This window comes from Eulemur rufifrons, chromosome 11, assembly GCF_041146395.1.
Source record: "Eulemur rufifrons isolate Redbay chromosome 11, OSU_ERuf_1, whole genome shotgun sequence".
NCBI classification, from domain to species: domain Eukaryota; kingdom Metazoa; phylum Chordata; class Mammalia; order Primates; family Lemuridae; genus Eulemur; species Eulemur rufifrons.
In genome coordinates, this window is record NC_090993.1 from 13212175 (window position 1) to 13228298 (window position 16124).

General features: G+C 52.7%; 1 long non-coding RNA gene across 2 annotated transcripts in view; it reads right to left on the bottom strand.

Moving 5' to 3' along the window:
- LOC138393419 (uncharacterized) overlaps positions 1-16124 on the bottom strand; it is a 42648-nt gene that overhangs the window by 11911 nt on the left and 14613 nt on the right. The window contains exon 1 of one of the 2 annotated variants that reach the window (XR_011235184.1): positions 1160-1334. The exons of the other annotated variant lie outside the window; for it this stretch is intronic. This is a non-coding gene — a long non-coding RNA (uncharacterized lncRNA). Of the gene's footprint in view, positions 1-1159; positions 1335-16124 lie in introns of those variants that run through there. 2 annotated transcript variants of the gene reach the window in all.

Here is a 16124-nt window from a genome sequence, read left to right on the forward strand (position 1 = left end):
TTACATCACTTAAAGCCTTGAAGATGGCCCCGCTCCCGGATGCCTGTGACAATTGGGATTCTAGGTATCTGGGAATTTGTGGGTTTTGTAAGTTTTGAGACTTGGACTCCATGTGTCTTTTTTTTTTTTTTTTAGACAGGGTCACCCAGGCTGGAGTGCAGTGGTATGTTCATAGCTCACTGCAGCCTTGAACTCCTGGGGCTCAAGGGATCTTCCTGCTTTAGCCTCCTGAGTAGCTAGGACTACAGGCGCATGCCACCATGCCCAGCTATGTTTTAAATTTTTTGTGGAGACAGGGTCTTGCTCTGTTGTCCAGCCTGGTCTTGAACTCCTGGCCTCAAGTGATTCTCCTGCCTTGGCCTCCCAAAGTGCTGGGGCTGTAGCCCTGAACCACCACACCTCATCTCTATGTATCTTTATGCTAGAGTTTCTTTTTTTGTTTCCACTTTTTTTTTTTTTCTTTTTGGTAGAGGCGGGGTCTCACTTTTGCTCAGGCTGGTCTTGAACTCCTGAGCTCAAGTGATCCTCCTGCCTTGGCCTCCCAGAGTGCTAGGATTACAGGCATGAGCCACCGCGCCCGGCCTAGAGTTTCCTTTAGAAGCTGGATTCTCAGTGTATGAAGAAATCTTATACACCTCATACAACTTTTATACTTAATGCCAGAGGCTGTAGGATTCAATGAAGTAAAGCTCATAAAAGGGCCAATTCAAGCTAGAGAGGATTGTAATGAGAAGAAGCCATGAACCGGATGGATCTGGTAACTTGTTGCTTTGCCCTCCAGGCTGCCTGGCTGAGAGGCTGAAGGCGGACAGTCTCAACAGGGAGAAGATGGTGGATCTTCTGCTGGTCCAGACGTCTGTCGGGACCTTCCTCGGCTGCTGGCTGTCGCCGAGTCAGGCCAGCACGCCGCCAACGTGTTGCTCTCTCTGGACGAGACCTACGCCGATGTCACGTCATGCGTGTGGCCCCAGTGCCACTTCTGCCTTCGTGGGAGTCACTGCCCGGGAGACAGAAGTGAGCCTCTCCTTCCTTTGTCACTTTGAAATAACATGTTAATTTTATTACATTAAAAAAAGGTAATACGTGCACATGGGACAAAATACAAAGGACAAAGAATGGTACATTACGACTCCCTCCCACCCACCACCCCCTCTCTTACGCCGCTTCTCAGGGGCAGCCGTGTGTGCAGCTTCTTGTAGATCCTTTCAGAAATACTCATCGCACGTGTGTCGGTGCGTCCACGGGGGCTCTTTCCTGCCCTCTCTCGTTTTACACAAGTGATGATTAACTTTTCCGTACTCTTATTTTTTTTTACTAAAAAAACGAATCTTGGACTTTTCTGATTTAAAAAATTTTTTCCTCCAGATCTTTTAAGCTAAAATTAAAAAAGGAAAAATTTGGTTACAAAATCATTCACATTTATTGAAAAATATGTGGAAAAGACAGAAAACCATAAAATAAAAGTTACCTATACTCCCACTACCTGACGATAAACACTATTATGTTGATGTATATCCTTCCTGTCCTTTCCTTTGTGTGTGTGTTTGTTTATAAAAGTTGGCTCTTGATGTACTTAGTTTTGTAACCTGTTCTTAGTTAATATGGTGAATATTTATTATGGCATTAACTTTTCTATAGCAGAGGTTGGCAAAGGGCTTACCACTGTAATGTTGTGAATAAAGTTTTATTGGAATGCAGTTATGCCTACTGCTGTACATATTGCCTATGGGGGCTCTTGCAACAGCAACAGCAGACCTGAGTAGTTGTAACAGAGACCGTGGACTGCAGAGCCTGAAATATTTACTATCTGGTTTTTTACAGATGAAGTTTGCCAACCTCTGTTCATTTTAATGGCTATCCAAAATAGTAGCTAACATTAAGCAGTCTTCTGTGAACATCTTTGATACATACTCGTAATTATCTCCTTAAGATAAGCTGAGGCTGGCTTTCACATGTAGGATGCAAATGAAGGAGAGGGATTTAACCCACACTGGCAGCTGGATCAGAATGTATGCGAAATGCAGCAGCCTGTGTTTCAAACCCAGGGTCTCTTTCCCCGACACACACACATACATACGTACTTTGTAATATTTATTTTTTCTGGTCTGGATGTAGAAAGTCCAAATAGTAGACTCATAAAAAAAGTAGAAAGTCCAGGTGTGAGTCTGTACTCTGTCTCTTCACCACTGTGCCTCCCCGCGCTCACCACTGTGTCTGTCAGTTACAGTCTGGTTTGTATTTTATGATTAGATACCACTGTTTAAAGAGAAATCTTTGCCTTAGTGCTTCTGAGACCTCAGCTTGGTCCTGTGCGAGCACAGTCGCGAGAGGATTCAGAGCCAGAGTGTTGCCATGGGAGCTGTGACCTGCTCCTTGGGTTGCATCAGGACACCCGGCTACTCTTACTAAGTTCTGGTACTTTCCTCCTCAGGACAATCACGAGAGGCTGTGACAACATATGCAGCTACTGCCTTGTTCCTGTCACATGTGGCCGGGAGAGGACTCGGCCTGTGGCTTCCATTCCAGAGGATGTTTTCTCAGCCAGGCATGGTGGCTTACATCTGTAGTCCTAGCAACTTGGGAGGCTGAGGCAGTAGGATCACTTGAGCCCAGGAGGTGGCGCTGCAGTGAGCTATGGTTGTGCCACTGTACTCCAGTCTGGATGACAGAGTGAGACCCCGTCTCTAAAAGAAAAAAGAATTTTTCTCTGTATGACCGTAACATCATTATCATATGTAAGAAAATTAATAATTAACTAGTATCATCTAATAAGCAGTCCATATTCAAAATTCCTTAGTTGTCCAAAATATCTTTTATTGCTGTTTTATCGTCAAACCAAGATCCAATCAAGGTTTGTGCAGTTGTATTTGTTGCTGTATCTTTGCAGTCTCTCTTAATCTAAAAACAGCCCTTTCACTTTTTTGTTGTTGTTTGCTTTAAATGATATATTAACTTTTTGAAGAGATCAGACGTGAGTCTGGGTTTGTCTGATTGCTTCCTCATGTTGTCATTTAATAGATTCCCCAGAATTCTGCTAACTGGAAGTTAGGTGTAAAAGCTTGATTCCTTTCAGTTAAATATTATTGATGAGAATACTTCATATACTCACGTTCTATAGCATTCAGCTGACAGAATGGGTCATAAATTAACCATTATTATTGAACATTGAGTTTGTTCCAGTTTGGGTTTTTTTGCTATTCTAAATAATGTATTGAAGATTAATTTTTACATAGGGGTTTTTTTTTTTTGTTTTTTTTTTTGAGACAGAGTCTCTGTTGCCTGGGCTAGAGTGCCGTGGCATCAGCCTAGCTCACAGCAACCTCAAACTCCTGGGCTCAAGCAATCCTATTGCCTCAGCCTCCTGAGTAGCTGAGACTACAGGCATGCGCCACCATGCCCAGCTAATTTTTTCTGTATATTTTTAGTTGTCCGGTTAATTTCTTTCTATTTTTAGTAGAGACGGGGTCTCGCTCTTGCTTAGGGTGGTGTCAAACTGCTGACCTCGAGCGATCCTCCCACCACAGCCTCCCAGAGTGCTAGGATTACAGGCATGAGCCACCGCGCCAGGCCTGTCTCTTTTTCCTAATGCTTTACAGCATTTTATTCTGCAGCAGCGGAAGGCAGAGGGGCCCACCAGGCGGGCAAAGAAAAACAGTGGCAGGAGGGCAGGAGGATGCTGCTGCAGAGAGGCCCCAAGAGGAGCCCAGGCCCCGCGGTGCCGTTGCTCAGTTCAACACCCTCGGCTCTGCCACTTCCTGACTGTGAGACTTAATCTCTCTGGTGTTGGGTTTGTTCCAGGTGCGAACCCGAAAAGTATGTATAGGACAGAATGTGGCTAACGCCAAACTTAGGCTTGTAGAACAATAGCTGCAGGAGTCTGGGGAGCGCCCGGACTTTGTAGATCTGACAGACAGCTACAGCCGGCATTGCGTCCGCATCCCTCCCTGATAGAGACGAAGGCTATGGCTCCCTAGCTCTCCTGATAAGGGCAACGCCACGGCAGAAGGATGGATGTGACTGGGGCAGAGGGGTCGTAGGAGTTGGCTGTTTGGAGAAGAATTTACGACAGACAGCTGTTCTGCCCACTGTCCTCTGCCATACGCGCACTGCATACGGCAGGAAGCAACTTTTCACCTGCCAGTTTGGCCCAGAAACAAAGAACTGAACAGGGCATCTCCATTTATAAAAACCTCCACAAAACCCTCTTCTGTGCAGACTCTCTTTTCAGACTCAGCCCACTCACAGCCGGGTAAAGAAACCAGCCATGATGCTCCCACATAGCCTGTGTGCGAAATGTCCACCCTTTCATCTGGAACTCAGAGGCCTCACCTGTAAAATGGGGATGATAAAGTGTCTGCCTATAAGGTTGTCGGAAGGACTAGGCAAGATGATGGATGTAAAGTAAGCTGACTGGGACAAAGTAAGTGCTCAATGAAGCATCGCTTTTAAAAAGGGAAAGAACGAATTAGCACCGATGAGGGAGGATGATCTGCACAGTCAGGCGCCACAGGAAGGTCAAAGACTGGATCCCAACTTGCTCTCAGAGACAGGCTCAATCAGCCTAAAGCTTTTGGCAGACTGTGGCCACCTGTCATCTGGGCTCAGTGGAACTTATTCATCAGGCCTGGCCTCTGACCTCACCACCTCTGGGTGGGGGACCCTCCTCGCATGCCTAAGTCTGAGCTTCCCATCTCCCCCTCACAAAACCATGCTCGTTCTGTCCTGGAATTTCTTTTGCCTGTTTATGCTTCAGCCTGCAGTTCCTGGAGGGCAGATGCTCTCTGGCACACACCTGCATCCTGGCAGTTTCTTAATCACTGAACAAACATCCCAAGTCTTTGCGGATCTAACTTGACAGTGGTGGTAGAGGGAACCCCATTTGGGGATGAGACAAGGAGGCTGAGTTTTTGGGGTGGTCTGCCAGAGAAGAGGAGAGACTACTGGCAGCTAGAAGGAGCGGCCAGTGTAAAGGCCAAGCGTTTTCCTGATAGGAGACCTGTGGGTTTAAAGGCAGGGCTGGGCGAGGGGAGAAACCAGTGAGCAGGAGAGATGGGAAAGGCACCTGAGGAGGCAGGAGGAGGGAGGCTGGGGATGGGGAGGAGGAGGGTTGGCCCTGGTCAGGCCAGGAGAGCACTTCTTTGAAGACTGGAGAGCAGGAGAAAAGGAAGGGGAGGGATTTAGAAGTGCCCTGGAGGTTCTGAGCAGAGCAGGGCTGCTGCTGGGATGGAGAGGAGCGCTGGGAGCAGCAGTGACTTACAGGATGGAGGGCGGGGGAGGAGGGCACAGAAGGACTCAGGGGACTGGAAAGTCCCGCAGTAACTTCCATTAAGTCCGGGTTCAGTCCTGGAGAGGAATGCGAGGGGAAAGCCTGGTTGGACCGAGCCTGCTCTCAGAGGAAAGGGGTACTGCGGGGTGCCAAGGGAAGAGCAGCTGGGAAGTAGGAGTGCCCGGGGCTGGACCAGCCTGGGAGTGGGGCAGATACACTCCCAGGTCAGGGAAGGGACGCTTGAGGAAGGGGGTTCTCAGAGAGGGAGAGTCTGGAGGACTGGATGGGGGTCTCTGGAGGTGATTTCTGGGACACGAAAGTCGGGGCAGGGCTGTGAAGAGTCAGGAAACAGACCGTAAAATGATGCACTCCCCCCCCCCCCCCGCCCCCACGATGTCCCTTCCTCAGCCACCTCCTGAGCCCTGGGGTCCCAGGCCCCCAGGTCCCGGGGTTCAGTGGCTGGGGAGGGTCCAGGGCGGGGCCGGGGAGCGGCCTCTCAGGCCCATCAGGTGAACTAGACTTCTGTCAAGGAGGCCATGAAGGCTCATACTGACACCTGTGAGCACACCCAGCAAGACACAGCCCCTCGCCTCCCCCACCCCTCCCCAGAGTGGGCGGGGACAGCGACTGGCAGGTACACTGATTACATTGTGACACCCTGGCTTCTCTGGCCTCCTGCTGCTGCCTGGCCACACCCCTTTCCTTTCATCTTTCTCATTGACCAATGGGCTGGGAGCATTTGGGCCACGCCCACACTCGTGTTTCCCTAGTACTGCCCTGGGACCCCCGGTTCTGGCTCAGTTGCACTTCTGTGCGGCAGCGAGCAGAGGCGAGTTCCCAGTGCTTACTGGAAGCGATTTCGCAGCGGTTGTGGGGATCCCACAACGCGTTCCTGTGGATCCCATATTTACCCTTCCTCCCCCCGCCCCCCCCCCACGGGATGTCGGCAGACACCCGACACCAAGCGTTGGCCAGGGCCAGGAAAAAGGTAAAACGCGCCGGGTGGCGGCTCCCGACCCAGCCCCAGGCTCCCTCCCATGGCAGGGCTATGGTCACAGTCTGTGCCACTCCTGAGACACGCAGGGCTATCCCCACAGCGCCCCTTGACTCCCCTCATCAAAGTCTTCTCAGACAGCCCAGCCCCCGCCCTCGCCAGTTGCCCCAGGGTGACTTTGGGCTGGGGACTCCCAGGGATCCCTGCTCTGGACTCAGCCCTGGCCTCCTGCTGCCCCACACCGGCCCTCCCTGGGATCTGGGGGCTCCAGTCTCCAAGGACCTGGGTCCGGGCCCTGCGTTCCCCTCCCCCACCGGGGAGCAGAGACTGGGGCATAGGGAGGGAGGAGTGGAATGCAGCTATGTCATAATCGCCCTTGGAGCTGTCATTACTCTGGAGAGCCTGGCCTTTGATCTTACCACCCAGTGCCCCTCTAAGTGTTTTCTCTCCCTCTCTGGTGTCTCTGCAGCACACATTTCCAACTGGAAGGGGAGACTAAGGACTAAGGGATTTAGGACTGAGAGGTTTCCGACTCCCTTAACTCAGACCTTGGCAGTATGAAAAGCCCACACTTCACCAACAAGCTCAAAACCTTGACAGTGTCTCTGGGTGGCAATGGGAGAGCGGCTTTGGTTTGGTTTTCTCCCGGGTTGCCACTCTCCAGAGAGACTTTACAATTTTTTTCCTGCGTTCTCTACCTCACGTTCACTCAGTGCTCTCTGGCATGAGATCTACCTACCTTCTGTAGACCAGATCCTGGGAAACTGAACTTCACAGCCTTGATCTTCCCCAAATCCCTTCTCAACCTGGGCTTCTCTGAGTGCCACGGGATTAACCCGGGGTATCTTTCTGAAGCATCAGTTTTGCCTGATTTTCTTGAGAGAGAAAAAACACTAATGGACTTAGGGGTGGTGTTTGCATAGATTTGTAAAACTATGATAGTCTTCTCTCTGAAATGCTGCTTGGCTTGTCCTGGATTCACTAGGGCTGTGCCCTCACCATCCTCTGCGTTAGGATACACTGCAAAGCTGGGGAAGTGCTGGTGAGCAGCCCTAACAGATGTGCAAGAAAGGGCCCCGCGGTCTGATTCCAAGGCACACCATGCACACTTCCTGCCTACTGAATGCTTGCTTTCTACCTCTGCCTTTGGTTTTGCCCCCTGGCTGCTGCAGACTCATCGCAGAACCCCAGAGCTTGGAGTCAAGAGACTGAATTTAAATTCCAGTATTGCCTTTTCTTAAAAGCCATGCCGTCAGTCCATTTCAGTCATCAAGTGATCATTACAACACCTTGTACGGCTGTGGGTGGCATTAAATCAGATGGGGTACACAATGAGAGTCTTTTATAAAAACTGTAATTAAAAAATGAATAAATAAATAGCTGTAAGGTAGAATGGGACTCTTTGGGCTCACGGTCCTCACAAGTATTACTGCTTTTCCCTCCCACAGTTGGCGGAGTATCAACGGAAGCGCAACCTCCCATCATCTTATATAAAGAACAAAAAGAAAAAAGTGAAAAATGGTGGTAGCTCTGAAACAGCTGCTACTGATAACGGTTGCTGCCCGCCTGAGGATGTGAGTCTTGGCTGGCCAGGCCCCCGGGGACAGGGGGTCAAGGGAAGGCAGTAAGGAGTACTGGTTAAGACTGTGGAAAAAGTGTCGGGAACTGGGTGAGAATTCTGTGTTTCAATCCTCCCTCTCCCTCTGCTTGGGGTATGATTTAGGGCAAATTGTTTGGTCTCTTTGGGCCTCCCTTTTCACACCTGTAAAACAGGGGTAATGTTTTATTTACACTTACAGAAGTTTGAATGAGGTTTTCTTTGTTGTTTTTATATTAATTCCTAGTTAAGGGCCTGGTGTAGAGTAGACACTCAATAAGTGGTAGTTGCTCTTTGACTTTCCTCATCCCCAGCCTCAAGGGGAAGTGAGGCCAGTGAGAACAGCCACTTGCCATCTCCCCCTCCCTGTCCCTGCAGCAGGGTGTGCTACAGAGAGCCCCAGGCTCTAGGATTAGGAGATCTGAATTTTGAAACCATTTTTGCCACCACCTTGCTGGGTAACTTCAGAAAAATCACTTCCTGCCCTGGGCCTCAGTTTCCTCCTCTATAAGTTGATGTTGTTGGATTCGATCGGTGTCTTTCAAACTTCCTTTTTAGCTGTAGCCCCCTTTGTCCAAGTGAAGCCTCACGGGGAAGGCAGGTTTTAAAGCGGAGGGGAGGGTCTGGAGTCCTGCCAGATTTCCTCCGCACCCTGGGCCTGAAGAAAGGGCCCCGTGAGCGTCCTAAGAGCTGCGCCACTCGGAGACTTTTCCATCTATTTGTTTCTGCCTCTGGCAAAGCAGCAGGTAGCCCTTTGGAAGGATGGTGCAGGCCCCAGTATTGATCTCCTCCCTCCTTCAGCATTTCCTTTCCCTGAACCCACCTCCTCTTCCATGCCTGACCTTCTGGCCTGTCTCTAAGCCACTTCTTTCTCCCCTGCCCTTGTTTTTCCCTTTTTGGTGTCTCCTATAGATTCGGGACATTCTGAAGGTGCCCGTGTCCAACCTTAACCATTCCAATGGGGCAGCACTCCCCCCATTGGACAAGAGGAAGGTGAGGCGATGCCGAGACCCCTCTCAGGCTTGCTCTCTCCTGGCTGCGCATGCCCCTCAGGCTTCTCTGACTGAAGTGGGGGGGAGGTGGGGGGGGGTACTTTGCTTCTGGTTTACTCTATGTTGCTGCCATTAATCCCCTGGCCTGTCTGCTTCTTCCCCGCCTCACTGATTGGGATTTTTCCCTGTAAAATCGGAATCCTATGGCTTGCTGGGGCATGCAGGCAGAGTTGGGCATGTGTTTCCTGTTTGTGGAGGTGGGGACAGAGAACGAGATGGTGGCCTGTCCATCCACCAGCATCTCTCCCTGTGGGTCTTTCCGCCTGTCTCTGGGCAGATTCCAATACTGAAGGAGGAAAAGCAGCACAGTGTGACTCAGGTGCGGGAGGTAGAGACCAGTTTGGCTCACCTGAAGCCGAGCTGCAAGACGGCTTTATCAAGCTCGTGCGTGGCCCCGCTTGGCTAGCCTGCCCTCCTCATTTGCCCTCTGGGACTCTGTTTCCCCACCTGTAAAATTGGGCAGGGTAGACCTTATGTGAAATGGTACCAGAGCCCCACTCCAATATACGGTGGCGGGGGGAAGGGTTTTCAACCTGTCACCACCCATCCCTGCGCCGTGGGAGGTGGATGTCAAGTCCTGGGGGTCTCCAGCTGCAGATTACTTCTCTCTGTCCAGAGCAATGACAACATGCAGCTCACGACTTCACTACACTCAGAGCAGCATGTCAAGATGGAGTTGGCTAAGAAGCTGGGCCAGCTACAGGAGAAGCTGGGAGAGCTGAAGCAAACGGTAACTGCCACTCCATCTGAGGAGGGGGGGAGGTGCCAGGCCAGGACAAAGGCAGTGCCAGCCTCGGGGACAGGGGACCCCAGAAGCCTATAGAGCAGTCCTGTGACTCTTGCTTCCGGCCCTCTGACTTTGAGAGGCGGGTAGCCCTGGGCTTCCTCCAGGTCTGGACATAATTGTCTCAGCTAGAGGCACTGGGTGCCCCTAACCCTAGGGGAGGATGGTCTGATGGGCGATCTTTGGATTCACACTGGATTCCACTCTTGGCTCTGCTGGCAGATATTCAAATGCTTTACATCTACCTGGCCATGGTGGCTCACCCCTGTACTCCCAGCATTTTGGGAGGCCGAGACAGGAGGATCGCTTGAGCCCAGGAGTTTGGGGTTGCCGTGAGCTATGATACCACTGCACTCTACCCAGGGTGACAGAGTGAGGATCTGTCTCAAAAACAAAAATAAAAAAAAAACCCAAGTAAACAAAAGAAAAAGAAGTTAGCACTTTTCCCAGAGAAGTGTTGAGGATTCAATGAGATAATGCACGTAAAGTGTCGGGCATTTAGTGTGCACTTAACAGATGCTTGCTGGTTGGCTCCCTTTGCTTTTCCTCCCATCTGCGGCCTAAAGTTTAAATGGCGGGAAGAAGATTATGGTATGTGAGGCTGGGTGAGGAGTCGTTGGGGCCCTGTGCAAGGGAGACAGGCCTGGAGCCAGGGGTCAGGGGCCTGTCTGCCCCCACGACCCCGTTGATGGGCTCAGAGTCTGGACGCAGGCCACCACCTGCCCTCACATCCAGGGTCTTCCCGCAGGTCGAGGTGAAGAGTGAGCAGGTGAAGAGGCTGCAGCGGGAGCGGGACGAGTACCTGCTCTCCGTGCAGCGGTACGCAGCGGCCTGCCAGCAGCTGATTTCCCAAAACCAGACTCTGCACAGGGAGCTCCTGCAGCAGACCCAGGCTGTGGCTCAGCTGCAGCAGGAGAAACAACTGGGCGCAGCGGTGGCCGAGAGGGCCCGCCAGGAGTTGCGGGAGACCCAGGTGAGGGAGCTGCTGAGGGCTGGGCCCCCGAGTGGGAGGCCCTGGCAGCCTCCGTGCCCTCTCACCCTCTTTCCTGGCCCCTTAGGAGCGCCTGGAAGCTGCCAGCCAACAGAACCGGCTGCTCCAGGCCCAGCTGAGCCTAATGGCTCACCCTGGGAAGGGTGAGTGAGGGGGAGGGGGACCTCTAGAGAAGCTGGTGATTCTGGGGGGAACGGCTGGCCCAGGACACACAGTGAGGGAGGTGGTCCATTCTGCCTCCCTTGTTGGGTTGTCTGAGGACTCCTCTGGCTGCCCCCAGGAGATGGAGTGGACAAGGAAGGAGCAGAGGAGGAGGAGAGACCTGACAAGGAGGAGGGAGTAGAGGACACACCTGGCATGGAGGAGATAGCTGACAAGGCCGAGATACCCGATCAGGAGGACACACCTGACAACAAGATTCCTGACAAGGAGGACACACCTGGCAAGGAGGAGATACCTGACAAGGCCGAGATACCCGATCAGGAGGACACACCCGGCAAGGAGCAGGTACCTGACAATGAGGAGGGAGGAGAGGAGGAAGAGGGAATGGATGAGGAGGCTGCTCAGCCCAAGCGGAGCATCCCAGAGGACCTAGAGAGCCGAGAAGCCATGGTGAACATAACTCTTCTCACCCCTTCCCTGTCCCACCTTTCCTGCCCTCTGATTTCTCTTGACACCCCCCTTCCCTGGAAGCCAGTGATCAGACACCATCCACTTGTGAACAACAGGCGTATCCCCTGAAGGCCCGAGAGGGGAGGGTTCCTTTCTGCTTCCTTTCATCTGTAAGAACTTTGTGTCCCCCCACGAGCACACTCACTTTCACCTGCAGGTGACAGTTTTCCACTCAGCTCTGGCCAGTGCTGAGGAGGAGCAGGCCCAGCTGGGCAGGCAGCTGAGGGAACAGAAGGTGCACTGCTTGGCTCTCCAGGCAGCCCCGGCCCCTGGAATTGGGGGCGATGTCGTGTCTGGGGAAACCTACCGGGCCCTACAGGGGGACACGGACAAGCTGCAGGTGAGCCTCTCCTGACTTGAGCCAAGAAGAGAGGGGGCAGGCAGGTTGTTGCCCAGACCTGACCCCATTATTTTGGCGCCAGACCCGGTTGGTGGCTCTTATGGAGAAGGGGGATCTGGCAGAACAAGTACACGAGCTGCAACAGTGCTGTCACCAGCTGGCCGGAGAGACGGACACCATTGGTGAGCCAGGAGACTAGGGAATGACCGGGCGAGCTCTCAGTAGGGTCGGGGGAGTCCCGGAGTCTGAACCCTGTCCTTTTGCAGGGGAGGATTTCACACTGTATGAGACCCAGAGACTGCCACGAAAGCAGTGGCAGCGTCCGGATGAGGAGTACGTTCGGCAGATGTCAAGGGAGAAGGAGGACATGAAGGTAGGGCCCAGAACGCTGCTGTGGGCATGGGCAGGGCTGGGGTGTGGGCGCTGAGCACCTCTTCCTCCAGGCGAAGACGCTGCAGCTGCTGAATGAGCACAACAAGGACCACGACAAAGTCCTGCCGGACACCCACAGTGCTACGGAGGAGCCCACTCCAGGGCCCTCAGCCCTCCAGGAGCTTGGAGCTCACCAGCAGGGGGGTAGGTAGAGCCCGTGGGCAGGGTGGGACAGGAGCAGGAGAGAAGGGCTGCAGGTGGCTCAGCGCCCTGTCCCTGTCTCCCCAAAGATATTTACGAGGTGAGCCTCGCCATCAAGGAGCCCGCACAAGAAGTGGCCAGGAGGGGGTCTGGGCCCGAGAGCCGCACTGCTCAACAGGTCATGGAGCTGCTTCAGGAAATGCAGCGCCCCAGCAAAGACCAGACGGGCTTGGGCGTCAACCCCTGCCTGCCCTTATCCTACCGGAATAAGGGAAAGAACCAATTCAAGATCTGGATCGCCTAAAAGTCTTACAGTGTCAGCAAGGCTTGGAGAAGTGGTGCTGGCCCCTCCCATCCCTGCCACTCCCAGTCAGCCTTGCCGTTTAGAGTCCCAAGATAAGACCCCTCCCACCTGGGCCAGGACTAAGTCCTAATTTTTGGATTATTTTCAAGTGACCATCTTAGCATTATCTAAAAAAGTTTTAAATTATTTCCCTTCTTAGAGATATAAAAACAAATTTGGGGGCTGAAAGGAGGGGAAAAATTGCTAAAAGCAAAAATAAAAAAGTTATTTTCATTCACAGCTGGATTTATACATAGCATTATTTCCCTTCAGAGATGGATGAAATAATATAGATATAGCCCTTTTTAGAAGGAAAAACACAAATTTTGAGCTGGAGGAGATAGAAATATGAGAAAAAACAAAAAGAAGAAAAACAGAAAAAAATTATTCCCTTTCTTAGCTGGTCTGAAACACAAAATATTTCTCTTCATAGTTACATATCAAAAATTGGATCATTTCATTTCTTGGAGGCATTAAAACAACTTTGGAGACTGGAACAAAATTAGAGAAAAATTGAAACGAAAAATCAACATAGAAAATCTTTTGCTTCTTAGCTGGCTTTAAGAATAAAACCATATTATTTTCCTCCATAGCCGGATTTGAACAATTGGATTATTTCCCTTCTTAGGTTGATTAAAATTTCCATTCTAACCTGGACAAAAAAATTTGTGTTATATACTTTCTTAGTGGGATTTTAAACAACTAGATTATTTCCCTTCTTAGGTAGATTAAAAAAAATCATTATTTTCCTGTTTAGATGGGGCCAAAGGCTCATAAATTTATTGTTTTTTAAGGAGGCTGCCTCTGGGGACAATCTCACCCTCCCCTACACCACATTCCCCGCCCCAAAGCAGTCCTTTCCTCAGGGGCACCCATCCTCTCACTCAGAGGACAGCGCCAACACCCTCTCCCGCTCTGCCCCACGGGGGCTAACTTGGCCCGGCCGGGTCGCTGGCCTGTATAGATGTGTGTGTGTGACAGTTTGTATATTCAGGGGTAGGGCCACCCCCTGTATCCTACCAGAGTTTGCAGCTGCCAAATGGGGAATAGGCCTGAATCCAAGATAATCTTTTAAAAAAAAATGGGGAGGAGGTTCAAATAATTAGTTGGGGCAGGGAAACTTATTTATTGATATCCTAATACAGAGGAAGGGTGTAGGGAGGTGGTTGTGGCACCCTGGTGACTCGGCTCCTGTTTATCTTGCTTTTTATTTCTGAACAAACGGTTTTAGCTACACTGCTGGACCTTGTGTGTTCCTTTTGCTGTTACTGGGTCCTGGGGTCTGTGCCACTGAGCAGGCAGCAGAGGGCAGGCTTCTAACTGTTCAGAGCCCCGGAGTGTCTGAGCATGTCCAAGGGGGTTGCTGGGGACCTGTCACCTGGGCCCTGCTTGGTGAAGCCTGGAGGACTCCAGGGGACTGCCACAGTGGGTATGGGGGGCAGTCCTGCTCTGATGGCCAAGAAGCTGAGGAGCCTGATCTAAGAACGGGAGGCAACACTGGGTGGCGACTTCCAGCCCAGGCATCTTCCATTCCATCCCTCCATCCCCCTGGCCTGTGTGTGTCGGTGGCCTGTTCCTCCTGTTTCCCTCCCTCTAGGGCACCAGCCCCAGCCCCGGGTCCTCCCACCAGGCTGGGCTCCTGGCCCTGCTGCCGAGCGGTCGGAGTGGGGTCCACAGGATGAAGAGGAGCTCAGCTCCAGGTGCTTTCCAAGGAGGCCTTGGGAAGGATGTGGCCTCCTCACCACTCCTGACAGCGCCACCATGGCAGTGGCTGGGCCCTTCCCCCACGCCAACACCCCAGTGTTTACACCTTCCCCTTCCCCTGAGCTCCAGAGAAAACACGAGCCAGCAGAGGACAGGTCGTTCCGTCATCCAGAAATGGGGTTTATTCCCGGCCGAGAGACAGCAAGACTGGTAGCGTCAGGCCACGAGGCTGCCTGGACACCACCCTCATGCTTCGAGGGGACGGACGGGAGGGCTGGCTGTCCACGGGCAGGGCATGACAGGAGGGCTCACTGCATGTGGCACACTTTGAAGCTGGGATGTCAGGGGACAGCGTTCTCTTGTAGTTGGGCCACAGACTCCGCGAGAACGGCACAGTGATTGATTCCCAGCGCTAGAGGCGAGGCTGTGGGCCACACATATGTATACTTATATATGAGTATTTATAGATATTTACAGAACAGGGCAGGAGCGATACCACAGAGGGGCACACGTCTTCACCAACATCATGCCCGCATGTGTCCGCTCACCACTACAACAGACTAAGTCACAGATGGAGGGAGTGGCTTTGTGGCTGGGGGAGCAATGGTGGTCACAGAACAGCCATCCAGGCAGGCTTGGAAAGGGAGGTCTGCGAGGAAGAGAAGAAAACTGGTTAGAGTTCAGAGGGGGGCCGGGGCACTCAGGACGGGATGGCCTTGCATGACCTGATCGGCTGGCTGTTGGAGAGAAGCCGAGAGAGAAAACGGGAGAGACACAGCAAGAGAGAAGCTGGGAAGGCAGTGCAGCTGCCCCGCCATGCCAGCGGGGAGGGGACGGGGGCAGGTATGTGCTTGGATGAGGTTCCAGGGACAGAGGGGCCAGACAGGAGAAGGGAGTAAGGGGAAGAAGACTGAGACCGGGCGGCGGGTAGGTGGGCCGGAGTTTCATATGTAGTCCGGGTAGGGGTGTGTAGGGGTGAGGCCCCCATGCAAGCTGGCCTCCCACACATCACTCAGGCAGTTCCAGACATGTGCTCAGCCCCCTTGGGCTTCCCTCTTCTCTGGTCACCCTGTCTTCCAACCCACTGGCCTTGGGGAGCCCCACACAACAGCCACCAGGCCTGATGGAGAAAGAACACTGCTTGAACCAGGAGGGTGAAGCTAACAGAGATGGCTGGAGGGAGCGCTGGAGGCCCCTCTGGGCAGTCAGAAAGCCCAGGGGCCCTCTGCAGGGACCCTGGGGGAGGCAGGAAGGGCAGGCACCCGGGTGCCAGTGGCCACAGACTTGTAAGTCTAAGAGAGGAGCCTCAGCTGGTCGGGGGACTGCAGGTCGCGTAGGTGAGGCTGGGCCCTTCCTGCTGGGGAAAAGCAGAAGAGCGAGAGTCAGTGGCCGGGCAAGAGTGGAGGGTGGGTTCACTGGCAGAACTCAGGCTGCCCAGGGCAGCAGACACTGTTGTCCCCTCGGATGAAAACTGTTGGGGTCACCCCCAGGAGCAACAGGCCAAGGGGTATGAGCTGAAGGGCTGGCTACGGTGCTTCAAACGGAGCCGACGACGCTATCTTCAGTTACACGAGCACGTGTGATACTCAGGAGGAAGAGAAAGGGGCCGTGGGTCCCTGCCTTGCCTGTGAGGTGTGGCATGGGTTGCCGGCGTGCATAGGACTCCCAGGTTTCAGAAATCCTCAAACAACCACAGCGTCCACCCCAGATCGCTGCTCCATGGCCAGCCTGATTAGGAGGCAGGACCCTGCCCACGGCCCCTGCTCTGCCAGAGCTCCCAGGCTGGGAGCTGGGTCCCTGCCCCCGCA